The sequence below is a fragment of the Herpailurus yagouaroundi genome, unplaced genomic scaffold (assembly GCF_014898765.1).
Source record: "Herpailurus yagouaroundi ecotype Mexico unplaced genomic scaffold, PumYag 141, whole genome shotgun sequence".
In the NCBI taxonomy this organism is placed as follows: domain Eukaryota; kingdom Metazoa; phylum Chordata; class Mammalia; order Carnivora; family Felidae; genus Herpailurus; species Herpailurus yagouaroundi.
This window is the reverse complement of record NW_024412396.1, coordinates 66,085,364-66,098,212: the sequence shown is the minus strand read 5'-3', so window position 1 is coordinate 66,098,212 and position 12,849 is coordinate 66,085,364. Positions and strand designations below refer to the sequence as shown.

Here is a 12,849-nt window from a genome sequence, read left to right as displayed (position 1 = left end):
TTTTAACCCCCATTTGGTGGATAGAAAAACCAAGACCTCACGGTGCTAAGCACCTGCCCAGGGTTCTACAGCTGCTGAGTGGGAGCCCGGCTTTGTCATCCAGGCACTCTGGCTCCAGAGCCACTAAAAATCCTGAAGCAAGAACAGGATGCCGTCTGTTTAAAAAAAAAAAAAAAAAAAAAAACATCTGGGGATAAAGTCAGGATGCTTGGAAATAAACACATGACGGTCTTCGTGAGAATTCAACAGGAGGGTAGGAAGATTAACTGAAGGAGATGTGCCAGATTTTATTTTTTAAAAAGTGATCTCTGCACCCAGTGTGGAGCTTGAACCTACAACCCCAAGGTCAAGAGTCACACGCTGTACTGACTGAGCCAGCCAGGCACCAAGAAGATCTAGGAAGTGGAGGAAAAGGCAGAGAAATTAAAGATAAGAAGATTGAAGTTTCAATAGCCATATAATAGGAGAGGAGGAAGAGCCAGGGAAAGCAGGGAAGAGGAGGAAGTGACACACATTGGGTTCTGGACTGAAAGGGTCTGTTGAGTGCCCAGGAGAGCGGGCAAGAATAAACCCACTCCGGGACCCCACATGTGCTGGTGAAATTTCAGGATGCGGGGCGCAAAGAGAAGAGGTGACAAGAGAGAAAAGGATGGAAAATCCAAATGTTGGTGGAATTCTCAACAGCAGCCATGAAACCAGGACTAACGAAGGAATGCCTTCAAGATTCTGAAAAGTGTTCCCAGTGTGGAACTATGTAGCTAGTGGACTATCAACTCAGTGTATTGCCAGGGAGATGCTCCGAAATGCAAGGTCTCAGAGGGTTTACCTCCTGGGCTGGCCAGTCGCCAAGACGGTCCCATGATTCCTGTCTCCTGGTATTCCACCCCCTGCTTCCACGTTGCGTCACATCTGTGCAAAATAGCAGCAAATCGATGGTACGTCTCTTCCAAGACCGAGTCATAGAAGACGCTGTGGCTTCTGCCCTGCTCTTTCTCTCCTGGTTCGCTAGCCCTGGGGAAAGCAAGCTGCTCCATAGTAAGGACACTCAAGCAGCCCTGAGGAGAGGCTCACACGCCGAGGAACTGAGCCAACAAAGAACTAAGGTCTTCGGTCAACAGCCATGTGAGTGAGCTGTCTCGGCAATGATCCGCCACCCCCACGACAGGCCCGCAGCTGACTGCGGCTCTGGCTGACGGCTTTACTGCCACCTCCTGAGGGACTCTGATCCAGAACCACCCAGCTAAGCCAGTCCCAGGTTCCTGAAATGCAGAAGCAGTGTGACATCATGCATAGTTGCTTGAAGCTGCTACATTCGGGGGTAATTTGCTATCTGTATCGCCTTAGAGCCAATGAAATACAACGTTTGACTCTTTAGGTTGCAAGGTATACGTTTGGTTGATACAAAAATGACAATGATGACAGAGAAGAAGAAGGAGAGAGAGGAGAAGTAGGAGAAGGAAGGAAGGAAGGGTGGGAGGGAGAAGGAAAAAGGGAGGGAGGAGACAAAGAGGGAGGAAAGAAGAGAGAAGAAAAAGAGACGCAATAATGAAGTCTGTGTCCATAGGACGGTGGCCTCACTGCTGCATGGCCTGGACCCGCCTGGACCAGGATGGCGTAAAGACGAAACACAACCCCAGGGTAACGTGGAAGAAGCACAACTCTCTTCTTTACCACGAGCCTTTGTTCATGCTTCTGTCGTCGTTAGGGGGGTCTCACAATTAGCAACGAAGCAAGGACACACTTGCGAGCAACAGCGGGCCACTGCGAATGACCAACTCCCGGATGGGCAGAAGACGGGACTGTCCGAAGCAACCCGCGACATGAATGTCCACTCACAGCGTCCGTCACTCACTAACAGGCTTGTCTAGTTGCAGATCTGTCTCCCCGCCCTGTGAGCTGTTTGAAGGAGGGAACTGTGCCTTTCGTCTTTGAACTTTCCGGTGTCTCATACAGTGTTTGGTACGCAGTGGCGCTCAATAAATACTCACAGGAGGAAGAAAATGACTGGGTTAATGAACTCCGGTTGAGGAATTAGTGGGGGACGGGGGCGCCTGGGTGGCTCAGTCAGGTAAGCATCTGACTCTTGATCTCAGCTCAGGTCTTCATCTCAAGGTTGTGAGTTCAAGCCCTGCATCGTGCTCTGCACTGGGCATGAAGCTACTTAAAAAAGAAAAAAAAAGAAAAAAAAAAAAAAAGGAATTTGTGGTCGACAATAGAATCATACTCTAGCTCTGACTTCACATCAGTTATGACTTGTAACTTGCTACATGATCGTGTTCAAGTGAACTCTCTTGAAGCGTGTATAATGGGTATATTGCGTTCTTGTGAAAGTTCAGTTTTTCACAACTAACTGCCTGTGGGTCTCTTTTTCTTTTTTTTTTTTTAAGTCCCTAATTAAAAAATTGCTCCCCTCCGTGGAAAAAAATACCTCCTGCAGTTGCCAAACCCATTATCTAAGCCGTGAGCACATCCGGTTCTCGCAGCCGGAAGTTCAGAGGTGGCTGTTTCCAGGCTCAGTGAGTTCAGTAGCCCATCAACACTATCAAGAACCCCGACTCTTCCCACCCCTCCCCTGGGCCATGTTTGGGGCCCAACGTCGGGCTTCAAGCTGCTACCCCGGAGACACAGACGGGAGGGCCAGGTAACAGAGCTGAGGACAAATAAGCAAATCACTGGCTCAGATCATTTTCCGTACTTGGCAGAAGCAGAAGTGGGAACACAGAGAGGTTAAGTAACATGCTCCATGTCACACAGCAGAGCCAGATCAGTCTTCTTTCCACTGAGTTATGATGTGTCCCGTCTCATACCTGTTCTCTCTCCAATAGCAGCGGTCTCACCCTACCCCTTGGCTGGGAAGGAGTAATGGAGATTTGGGAGATACCACCTTCTCGTATCACGTGACCGTCAGTTTAATGCTGGATGTTTGAAAGCCTCCCTACAGTAGCTACTTCCCCTGTGCTGAGAATGTGGCCCCAAAAAGGCCCTGGTAGACATTGACTATGAACCAAGTATCAGGCCATATTAGTGAATTATGGTTCATGATGTTCGATGTGATAATGATACTGAGGTTATGTAAGAAAACATCCCTCACACCCCTCTTTTTTGAGATGCAAATGGAAGTATTTACGAGTGACGCGACATAAAGTCTGCAAATTCCTTTAAAATAGAAGGTGGGGGTGGGGTGGGATAAAACTAGGATGACAAAGTTTTGACGGCTGTTACAGGTAAGGGCGGGGCACATGGTACGTCACCGTTCTCCATACTCCTAAGTGTTTGGAGATATCGTAATAAAAATTTAAAACAAGTGAAAAACAAATTTCCAAGTAAATGACAACATAGCCTCCTAGGGAAGCTGTCCAAGGTTCTGTAGAGTTAGTGATGGAAACAGAGGGTGCTAAAAATAGCTGAGAGTTATTTGGTTTCTCCACATGACATCTTTGATAATTTATCATCGAAGCTCACATTCACTCCGTTTGTTCTCTGGATGCCCTGGATGGAGCTTGGTTTCGAGGGGAGAAGGGAATGTCCCCCAGCCCTCCATGAATACGTCCTCTTTCAAGTCGTGATGTGGCCTGGGAAGGAAGGGCTTTCCCCTGCCCCACCCCCACCCCCACTGCGGTCTCAGTTTCCCCATAGAACATTACGCATGCGGCTCCCCGCTTGGACTCCCTTATAGGGTTCTTGCCAGGGTCAAATAAGGCCTTTATTTTCTTGTTCAAAAGTGAGACATGCTCGTTGTAGGATATTTAGAAACCAAGATAATCAAAGTAAAGAAAATGAAAGCCACGCACAGCACTGCCCCCTCCCAGCGTAGAGCTAATGTTATTGTTTTAGTGTACCGCCTTACAGATTGTTGTTCACCATACATACGTGTTTGTTGTTGCTGTTAATTTACAAAAACAGGCTCAAATTACATAGAATGTTGCGTTTTAACTTACCACGTCGGGAACACCTTTTCCTATCATCACAAATTCTTCCACAACGTGATCGTATAGTTTAATCATCGCACTGCTTTCCGCTCTGGGACTCTACTGTAACTTATTTAATCAGGGTCCTTGCGGGAGTTTCTTAGGGCCCCATAACAAAGTGCCACCATAGGTGGCTTAAAACAAAAGCCACGTATTTTCTCATGGTTCTGGACACCAGAAGTCTGAAATCAAGGGTTGGGTCCTTCTCAAGGGGTTCAAAGGGAGACTCTGGGGGGGTGGGGTGGGGCACAAATCAACCCACAAAACCGTGCTAGGGGGGCTCAGACACCTGATCTCTGAGGGCTCACCATGTGCCTCATGTGCGGACTGCCAGCTGGTGCTACTCCGGAGGTCATTGCTGCTGCTGGACAGCAAAAGACAGCCCTGTGTCTTCTTGTTCTCGCTCCTTCGTTCTCCACCTTTGCCTCCCCCTGGCCAGCTACAAGCCAACAAGGCGTCCGGAAAACGTAGTTTGCATTACAGAGCAGAAATGGACGGAGGGGAATGGAATCGACAGGCAATAAATAACTGTCTTAAAGGCTTTCGATACATAGTATTCTATCATCTTCTAGAAAGTTTATACCAACTCACACTACAAGTTACTGCTAACAGAGAGAGCATGGAAACATCTAGTTCCAGAGTTTTGTAACACCGGATGTTATCACTCAGAGCTTTGACCTCAAAAAATTCTTCCCTGTCTTCTTTTGCGTTTCTTGATGCTGAATATAGTTCTTATGCTTTTGGCCATCATATTTATTGCTTGTTTTATGAATCATTGAAATATAAAGCTAAAATAATTAAAACGTCACATTTTATGCCCTTTACCCGTTTTTATGACAATATGCGCTTTTTTCTTACCAATTCATAACACTGCTTTATGCATTAAGGATATTAATCCTTGCTCTACAATACATGCTGCAAATAATATTTTCTCATTATGGTTTGACATTTTGTTTTATTTATAGCATTTCTGATGTCAGGCTTTTCAATTTACACGTGGTCAAATCTATTAATCTTCGCCTTTGGTTTCATGCTTAGAAAGCTCTTCCCCAGGCCAAGATTACATAAATATTTCTATCTCCTTTATGGTTTACTACATTTGTAGCGTTAAAGTTTTGTTTTACATTTCAGGTCTTACAGGGGATTTGTTTGCAGATACAGTATAAAATTAGAAATCATTGAATAATGGATTTTCCCCTCTAGAATTTGGGAATGTTATCTTTATCCTCTGTTAAATTCATCTACAAACATACTTTTCCACATAGATATGAATATATAGAGGTAAGTCTCCCTCTATTTTCGCACTGCCACTTTGACTCCATGAGTCTATCTGATCATGACACCGTATCACATTTTCACAAAGGTGTAAACCAGGTGGCGATTGCCTCTGTACCCCCGCCAGTGCCTAGAATGGTGCCTGGCACATAGTATGTCCTCAAGAAATACATGTTGAATGACTGAATGGACTACTTCTGTGCCAGAACCAAGTCTCGGTTTTGTTTTTAAGTCAGGCTTACTTAGGTATAACTCACATACGGTAAAATTCTCCCTGTTTAGTGTCCAGCGTAATGAGTTTAACACACACATATGGTCAGGGAATCACCATCATAGTCAAGATAAACAGTAGCTCCCTCACCTTCAGAAAACCTCTATCACGCCTTTGTTTAAATTAGTTTTTTATTTGAAGTTGTCTTAGCCATTTTTATTAAGTTTTTAACTTAATTTAATTTTAAGTCAACTTTTATTCATTTCGGGGAAAAGATAGAGGGGCGCCCGGGGGGCTCAGTCGGTTGAGCGTCCGACTTCGGCTCAGGTCATGATCTCGCAGTTCGTGAGTTTGAGTCCCGCATCGGGCTCTGTGCTGACAGCTCGGAGCCTGGAGGCTGCTTCGGATTCTGTGTCTCCCTCTCTGTCAGTCCCTCCCCCACTTACCCTGTCTGTGTCTGTGTCTCTCTCTCTCAAAAAATAAACATTAAAAAAGTTAAAAAAAAAAAAAAAAGAAAGAAAGAAAAAGAGAGAAAGCGGGGGGAGGGGAAGAGAGAGAGAGGGAGACAGAACCCCAAGCAGGCTCTGAGCTGCCAGCGCAGAGCCCAGTGTGGGTCTCGAACTCACAAACCACGAGATCATAACCTGAGCCAAAGAGTCAGATGCTTAAGCAACGAAGTCACCCAGGCACTCCAAGCTTTTTATTTATTTTAGGATAGTTAACATACACAGTTGTATTAGCTTCAGGTGCACAAAACCATGATTCAAAATTCCTTCCGTTACTCAGTGTTCATTATGGTAAGTGTGCTCTTTACATCTTAACCATTTTTAAATATAATGCTAAGTATATTCACATCGTTGTACAGTGGATCCCAGGGCTTTTACACTTTGCAAAAGTGAAACTCTGTACCCATAAAACAGCAACTCTTTCAAAAAAAATTTTTTTTAATGCTTATTTATTTTTGACAGACAGAGACAGAGCGTGCGTGGGGTAGAGGCAGAGAGAGAGACACACACACAGAATCTGAAGCAGCTTCCAGGCTCTCAGCTGTCAGCACAGAGTCTCATGCGGGGCTTGAACTCATGAACCGTGAGATCATGACCTGAGCTGAAGTCTGAGGCTTAGCTGACTGAGCCACCCAGGCGCCCCGGACAGCAACTCTTTTAGCCAGACCCAGCCATCGGCCATCCCCATTCTATGTTCCGTTTCTAGGAATTTACTACTTCTGACCTCACACAAATGAGATTACTCAGCATTTCTCTCTTTGTGGCTGGCCTATCTCACTGAGTGTAACATCCTTCAAGTGCATCTGTGTTGTAGCATGTGTCAGACTTCCTCCCTTTTCAAGGCCGAATAATATTCCACTGTATCTATCATGATCTATCATTGCCCTTTTGTGGTCAGCTCCTAGCCCTCCCCAGAGTCCTGATGGATCTTGTCTCTGCAGTTTTGCGTTTTTCAGAATGTCATATAAACGGAATCACATGGTATGTAACCCTGTGAGTCTGGCTTCTCTCACTCAGTGCAACGCGTTTGAGGCTCATGCGTGTTGTTTTCAGTATTGGTAGGTCATTCATTCCTTCTTCTTATTCCGTGATATTTCTTTGTATGGATGTATCACGGTTTACCCGTTTCCCAGCTGGAAATAAATTTGGGTTGTTCCCGATTTTTATTAAAAAAAAAAAAAGCTTCATAGAGCATTGTTATAGGGAAACCATCCAGGAAACGGCCACATGTACACCAGTCATGGCTGGAATGAGAGGAGCACTAGGTGTTCCTGGCACGTGGAGATAAGATTTCCCCCTGGGGGACGCCTGGGTGGCTCAGTCCGTTAAGCATCCGACTTTGGCTCAGGTCATGATTTCACTGTTCATGAGTTTGAGCCCCTCATCGGGCTCTCTGCACGGAGCCTGCGTCGGACGCTCTGTCGCCCTGTCTCTCTGCCTCTCCACCCCCCTCAAAAATAAATAAATGTTAAAAAAAAAAAAAGATTTCCCTCTGGGAGTGAGGGCAGAAGGGAGCCACACGCAGTAGATGTGGAGGCCGCGTGTGGTATCTGAAGGCTTGTGGGAAGCAGCCAGGTCCTGCCCACCCAACTGGGCCAGGTGGGCTCACAGGCAGGGTCGTGGGAGGTAGGGGCATTAAGGGCATGGGCCCTGCAGACAAGGAACTCTGGGTGTGGATCTTACCTCTGAGGTTTCCTCCCTGGGTCACTGGGGCAACCTTGAGGCCTGTTGGAAGCCTTGGTTTCCCATCTGTAAAATGGGGGCATGATAGCATAATTCCTCACCTGAAGCAGTTAGCACCGCTGCTGGCCCAAAGTAAGTGCTCAATAATTGCTACTTTTTATTAACTATCATTTCAGAAAGTGAGGCCAGACCTTGAGAAAGAAAGTGACATATGGATGAATTCGGCTGTGTTTTTCTGAAGGAAGAAGGTACAAACAGTGCAGGTGGTTATGGTAGCTCTGAAACATGCCTGCAAATTGTCCAACATTCTTCTTTCCAAGAGATGGGCCTATATCCTCTCCCCTTGAATCTGGGTGCACTTGTAACCACTTCCACCGATAGAAGAGGGCAGAAGTGAGGCCACGTGACTTCTGAGGCCAACTCTACCTCATATGCAGGACCTCCTGCTTTCCTAGCCCTGAACCATGATTTTAATGTATTTTTTAAAATGTTTTTATTATTTATTTTTGAGAGAGAGAGACAGAAGGAGAGTGGAGGAGGGGCAGAGAGAGAAGGAGACACAGAATCTGAAACAGACTCCAGGCTCTGAGCCGTCAGCACAGAGCCCAACACGGGGCTCAAACCCGTGAACTGCGAGATCGTGACCTGAACCGAAGTCAGACGCCTAACCGACTCAGCCCCCCAGGCACCCCACTGAAACACTGTTCATTAGTAGTCTGACTATGCTGATGCTTGAAGTTCCAGTGGGGCTACCATGTGGTGAATCACTGAGAACACACAGCAAGAAAGAGGTCCAAACAGGCATCTTGGCCAGGGTACCACAAGTATGAATAAAGAAGCTTCCAGATAATTCCAGCCCCCAACCATGTGAGTCATCTGTAGCCTCTGGGTGTTCCTAGCTAACGTTCCCTACTGAGACATCATGGAGACAAGCCATCCCCTCTGTGCCCTGTCTAAATTCCTGACCCACAGTATTTGTGCACACACACGTACACACACACACACACACACACACACACACACGCAAAAGGTGGATATTTTATGTCACTAAGGTTGGGGTTGTTTTGTTACAAAGCAATAGATAACCAGGATGGCCATCTAGAAGGAATCAAGAATGAGAAAGAAAAGGAAGCCAAATGGGGAAGATTCATCTGTTTCTCTAGCAGCTGGAGGTAGCCACACCCACCTCCTCCACTCAAGAGCCATGAACAGTGTTGGGAGAAGCTACGGGATGTTTCTGTAGCCTCAGTGAAATATCCCCCAAGAATGCATATGTTTGCTTCCTCTGCTTTTGTGCCTACAGAAAACCAATGGATAACTAACACAGCCATGATGGCCAGGAATATTCCAGACACCAGAGAAGTTATATCAATGTTGTAAACAGATAACCCAACTTTCTGGCTGGTACATCAGTCTCTTGTGACTTTGATATTTGTGACTCAAGCCCCACTGGACCTCCTCAGAGGTCCAGAGGAAAGATCATGGGCTGAGTCTCAGTTCAGGCTCCAAGTCCCAGACACTGTGGGAACCCTGGCAAGGCATTTGGCCTCTATGAGCTCAGTTTTCTTGTCTATGAGTTGGGTCAAGGATATATCCTTCACACATACTACTGTGGGGGGTTAAATGAGATAGTGTCTGTAAAGGGTCTAGCACAGTGTGTGACTCATAATAAACCCACTGCTGATATTGTTTAATTCTCTTCCTTCCCCCAGCAACATGGGGAGCAGATTCTGGGCAGAGGGATCCCCTAACCCTCCCTCCCAGACCCCAGCACCACCCTCAGAAAGCCTGGCCACGGGCGGCCAGCAGACTTGCTCTCCGACTCCCGCCCCTCCCGCTGCAGTGATGCTCGCACAAGTGGAAGCTAGCTGTTGGCCCAGCTGTCGACACCAGCCGGCTCCTGCATGGACCCATAGACATCTCTCCACCCTGCTCCTGCCCCCACAGGCTCCGAGGCTTGAGAGGCTGAAGAGCAAATCAAATGGAAGCCGACAGAGGACGGATCTCTGGGATGATGGAGTACAGTCTCCGAAGGTAAACAGCTCTGTCCCATCAATTTGCAGGACAGGAGAGAAGACAGAGCTTGGGAAATTACAGCCCCATCAGGCTATCATCATCTCCTGCAGCTCATGAAAGTGATCAACAGCCCTTCGGACCTCATTTTAAAGATTAAATGGGAGGAAGCATGACTCTGTCGGATTTCAGCCCAAGCTGCTGCCGGCCCTGAATGCCAGAGAGTGTGATGGATTGAGTTCCTGAAACACGGAAAGACAACAAGAACCTCCATATTTCACTGGAAGAAGCCAGTCAGGCTTCTTCATCTCCCAGACTTAGGGACAGACCCTTGTGCTCCCGTGGGGGCTCAGGCCCAGGCTCTGGAGCCTCGGTTTCAGAACAGCAGGGAAATCTGTTTTGGTTCAGCACACATTAGGCATCCAGTAAATGAAGGAATGAATCAGTGAATGAATGTATGAATCTTTGTTCTGTCTTTCTAGCCAAGAAATCTTGGGGAGGTCACTTTGGACAGGTCAAATGACCTATCTTAGCCTCAGTTTCCTCATCTGTAAAATGGGACCAGGAATATCTACCTTGCCAGGGTTGCTGTGAACATGAAATGGCATCATACAAGGAAAACACAGTAGCTGGTGCCTGGTACAAGGGAGAGGCAAGGGAGAGGTCAGGTGAGAGTGCCAGGTGTGAGCCACGGCCCAGAGGGGTAGGATGAGAGCCAGGAGGGCAGGCAGGGTGAGGGATGGCTCTGTGAGGCACAGTCCTGAGGTGTTCGGGGCAGCCCAGGTTCACCATTTTCATTCTTTGCCCTGCTCACTTGTCTGTGTCCCGTGGGTCCCAGAGGAATCATATAGAAGGTTGTGACTTGTGCTTAGTGCGCCCTTTACTCTCAGTGGCATGTGAATGGTACTCACAGAGGATCCGGAAATGGCAAATCGCTTTGTCAGGAATGGTTCTGAAGGTGTCATGGAGGGAAGGGCATTTGTACCAAGACAGGATGGACAGGGCATGGCTGCTGGGGCAGGAGCCCAAGTGTGTTTATGGACATGGTACGCCTTCTACGGAGGCTCCAAAAGCCAGATGAGGACTTCACACTTAAACACCAAGGCACTGGGGAGCTATGGAAGGTTCTGGAGCAGGAGAGTGGCTACCCCAAAAAAATAAAATCCTTAGCTTTGTTAAAGTGGTGTTTTGACTCTTCCACAGAAAGGGGTTAGCAGTTCAGCATTAGTCTCTAGAGTGGAAAGAGGGGAGAAAATATCAGGGATGTGGTAGGATGAGGACGAATCATGGGCTCTGGGTTCAAGCCCCTGCTCCCCTCCTCAAGGACACCAGGCCCAAGGTGAGTCACTTCACTGCTCCAAGCTTCGGCCTCCTCTGCCTGGCACCTGGAGGGCTGTGAAAGGGTCCCAGGGCAGCAATGCTAGAAGGCGCCCAGCATAGGCCCCAAAAGGCAAGTTTGAGCTGCATTCCATTCATATTTTGGGTTAAAATAGAGGAGTGGGAAACCTGGTGAAATAAGTTATTTTGAAGGGTGGGGGAGGGGAGGTGGCAGGACCGGGAAGTTCAGGCCTTTGGAGGTGGGTGTCCCCCGCCTGCCCTTGGGGAGTGTTCTGTGGGCGATGCCTCCTCATGGGGCCTAACTGGCCCTGGGTAGGCCCCAGGGTTCTTCTCTGCCCCTCCAACTTCTCCAAAGCCCCAGGGGCCTGTGGGCTGAAACAGGCTAAGTAAGGTTTTCTTCTTTCATTGGGAACAGCTTCTTCTGGGCCAAGGCTGCCTGGTTGCAGATCCAATCGGAGCCAGGGTTCCAGAGAGGCCCCCTCTGTGGCCCACGTGGCATCGGGATCGTAAAACTATTCTGTTTCCCCAAAGATGACAAGCGGACTGAGAGACAGGAGGTGAGGGTGACGCCCCAGCCTGGTGACCGGGATCTGGGATCGGGACTCGGTGTGTTGGCATAAAATCCTCGATGCAGAAGCCACGCTCCGCAGCTTGGCAGCCACTGGCCTTGGCAGCTGTCCAACGTCCCCAGAGCCACGGCACTGACCGCCTTTCTGCTTAAATAGGCTGGGCCTTCCCAGAACAGGCAGAGTACTATGAGCCCAGGGTCCGCCTGTCAACACAGCTCAGCGGGAGGTACTAAGTGAACAGGTCCCGGCAAGATCTGTTTTAAGAAACACAGTGAGGGAAGCAAGCTCCCTCACCACTCACGGACTCTCCTTTGGACCCCCTGCGACAGCCCCCAGCTGTTTCTTCCACCTCCAGACCCCCCCTCTGCCCTGCCCAATTTAACCCTGAGCTTGCGGCCAGATTGGTCCTTCCAAACTGCAGCTCTGGCCGAGTGATTCCCCAGCTCAGAAAGTGTGCTGGGGCTGCAGGCACGGTCTCCCTGCCTAAGGCCCATCGCAAATGCCACCTCCCCCAGAAGCCTCTCCGGATTGTATTTTTCGGAACTATTGGTGACTGACCCCTTCATAACTCCTGTCATATACTGTGTCACATACCAGAACCCATCCCAAGGCTGGGGGTGTAACACACAGAGCCAAGGAAGAGAGGACACGAGGAAAAAGTGGTTCCTCCCAGGGAGAGCTGACGGCTTCCCAAGGAGCCCACACCCGCCCAGCCACGTGTTGAATAAAGGAACATAGTCTCGCGAAGGGTCACCCACCATAACTGAGAGGCCAGAGAGGCCACATGCTGGGCAGGTGGTGTGTGTGTGTGTGTGTGTGTGTGCGTGTGTGTGTGTATGGGAAGCCCAAGGGATGGGAATATCCCAAGTTGGCAAATTTAAATCAAATCGCAGAGTATTAGAACTGAAAGAGACCTCAGACCGTCCAGTCGGACCCTTTAGACGGAAGGAGGCTCAGAGAGGGGTTGGATTGCCGGGTAGAGACGTGGGAATCATTATTTAATACATCCGATCATTTGGTCATTTATCCTTTCAGTGATCCGCCAGCCTTCCCAGGCCCCTGTTAGATTTCAGACTTCACGCCGGATTGTGGGCACCCAGGGTTGAAGAAGAAATGGCCCCAGATCCCGTGAGGCTGAGATTATGTGGGGAGTCAAAGGGCCAGGCTGGAGGTCAGCCTGAATAGAGGAGGTGGGTAGAGGCCCTGCCAGGGGTGGCAAGGTAGGTGGACAAGAAGTGATCCTGGAAGGCTTCCCAGGGGAGGTGATGTCTGGTCTGGGTATGAGA

At 48.4% G+C, this 12,849-nt stretch overlaps 1 long non-coding RNA gene across 1 annotated transcript; it reads left to right on the top strand.

Annotated features, from left to right (window-relative positions):
• The first annotated feature begins 557 nt into the window (after positions 1 to 557).
• LOC121031327 (uncharacterized) lies at positions 558 to 1,996 on the top strand. Its single transcript, XR_005790680.1, has 2 exons — positions 558 to 1,318; positions 1,565 to 1,996. It is a non-coding gene; the product is annotated as an uncharacterized LOC121031327 (long non-coding RNA).
• Positions 1,997 to 12,849: the final 10,853 nt, after the last annotated feature.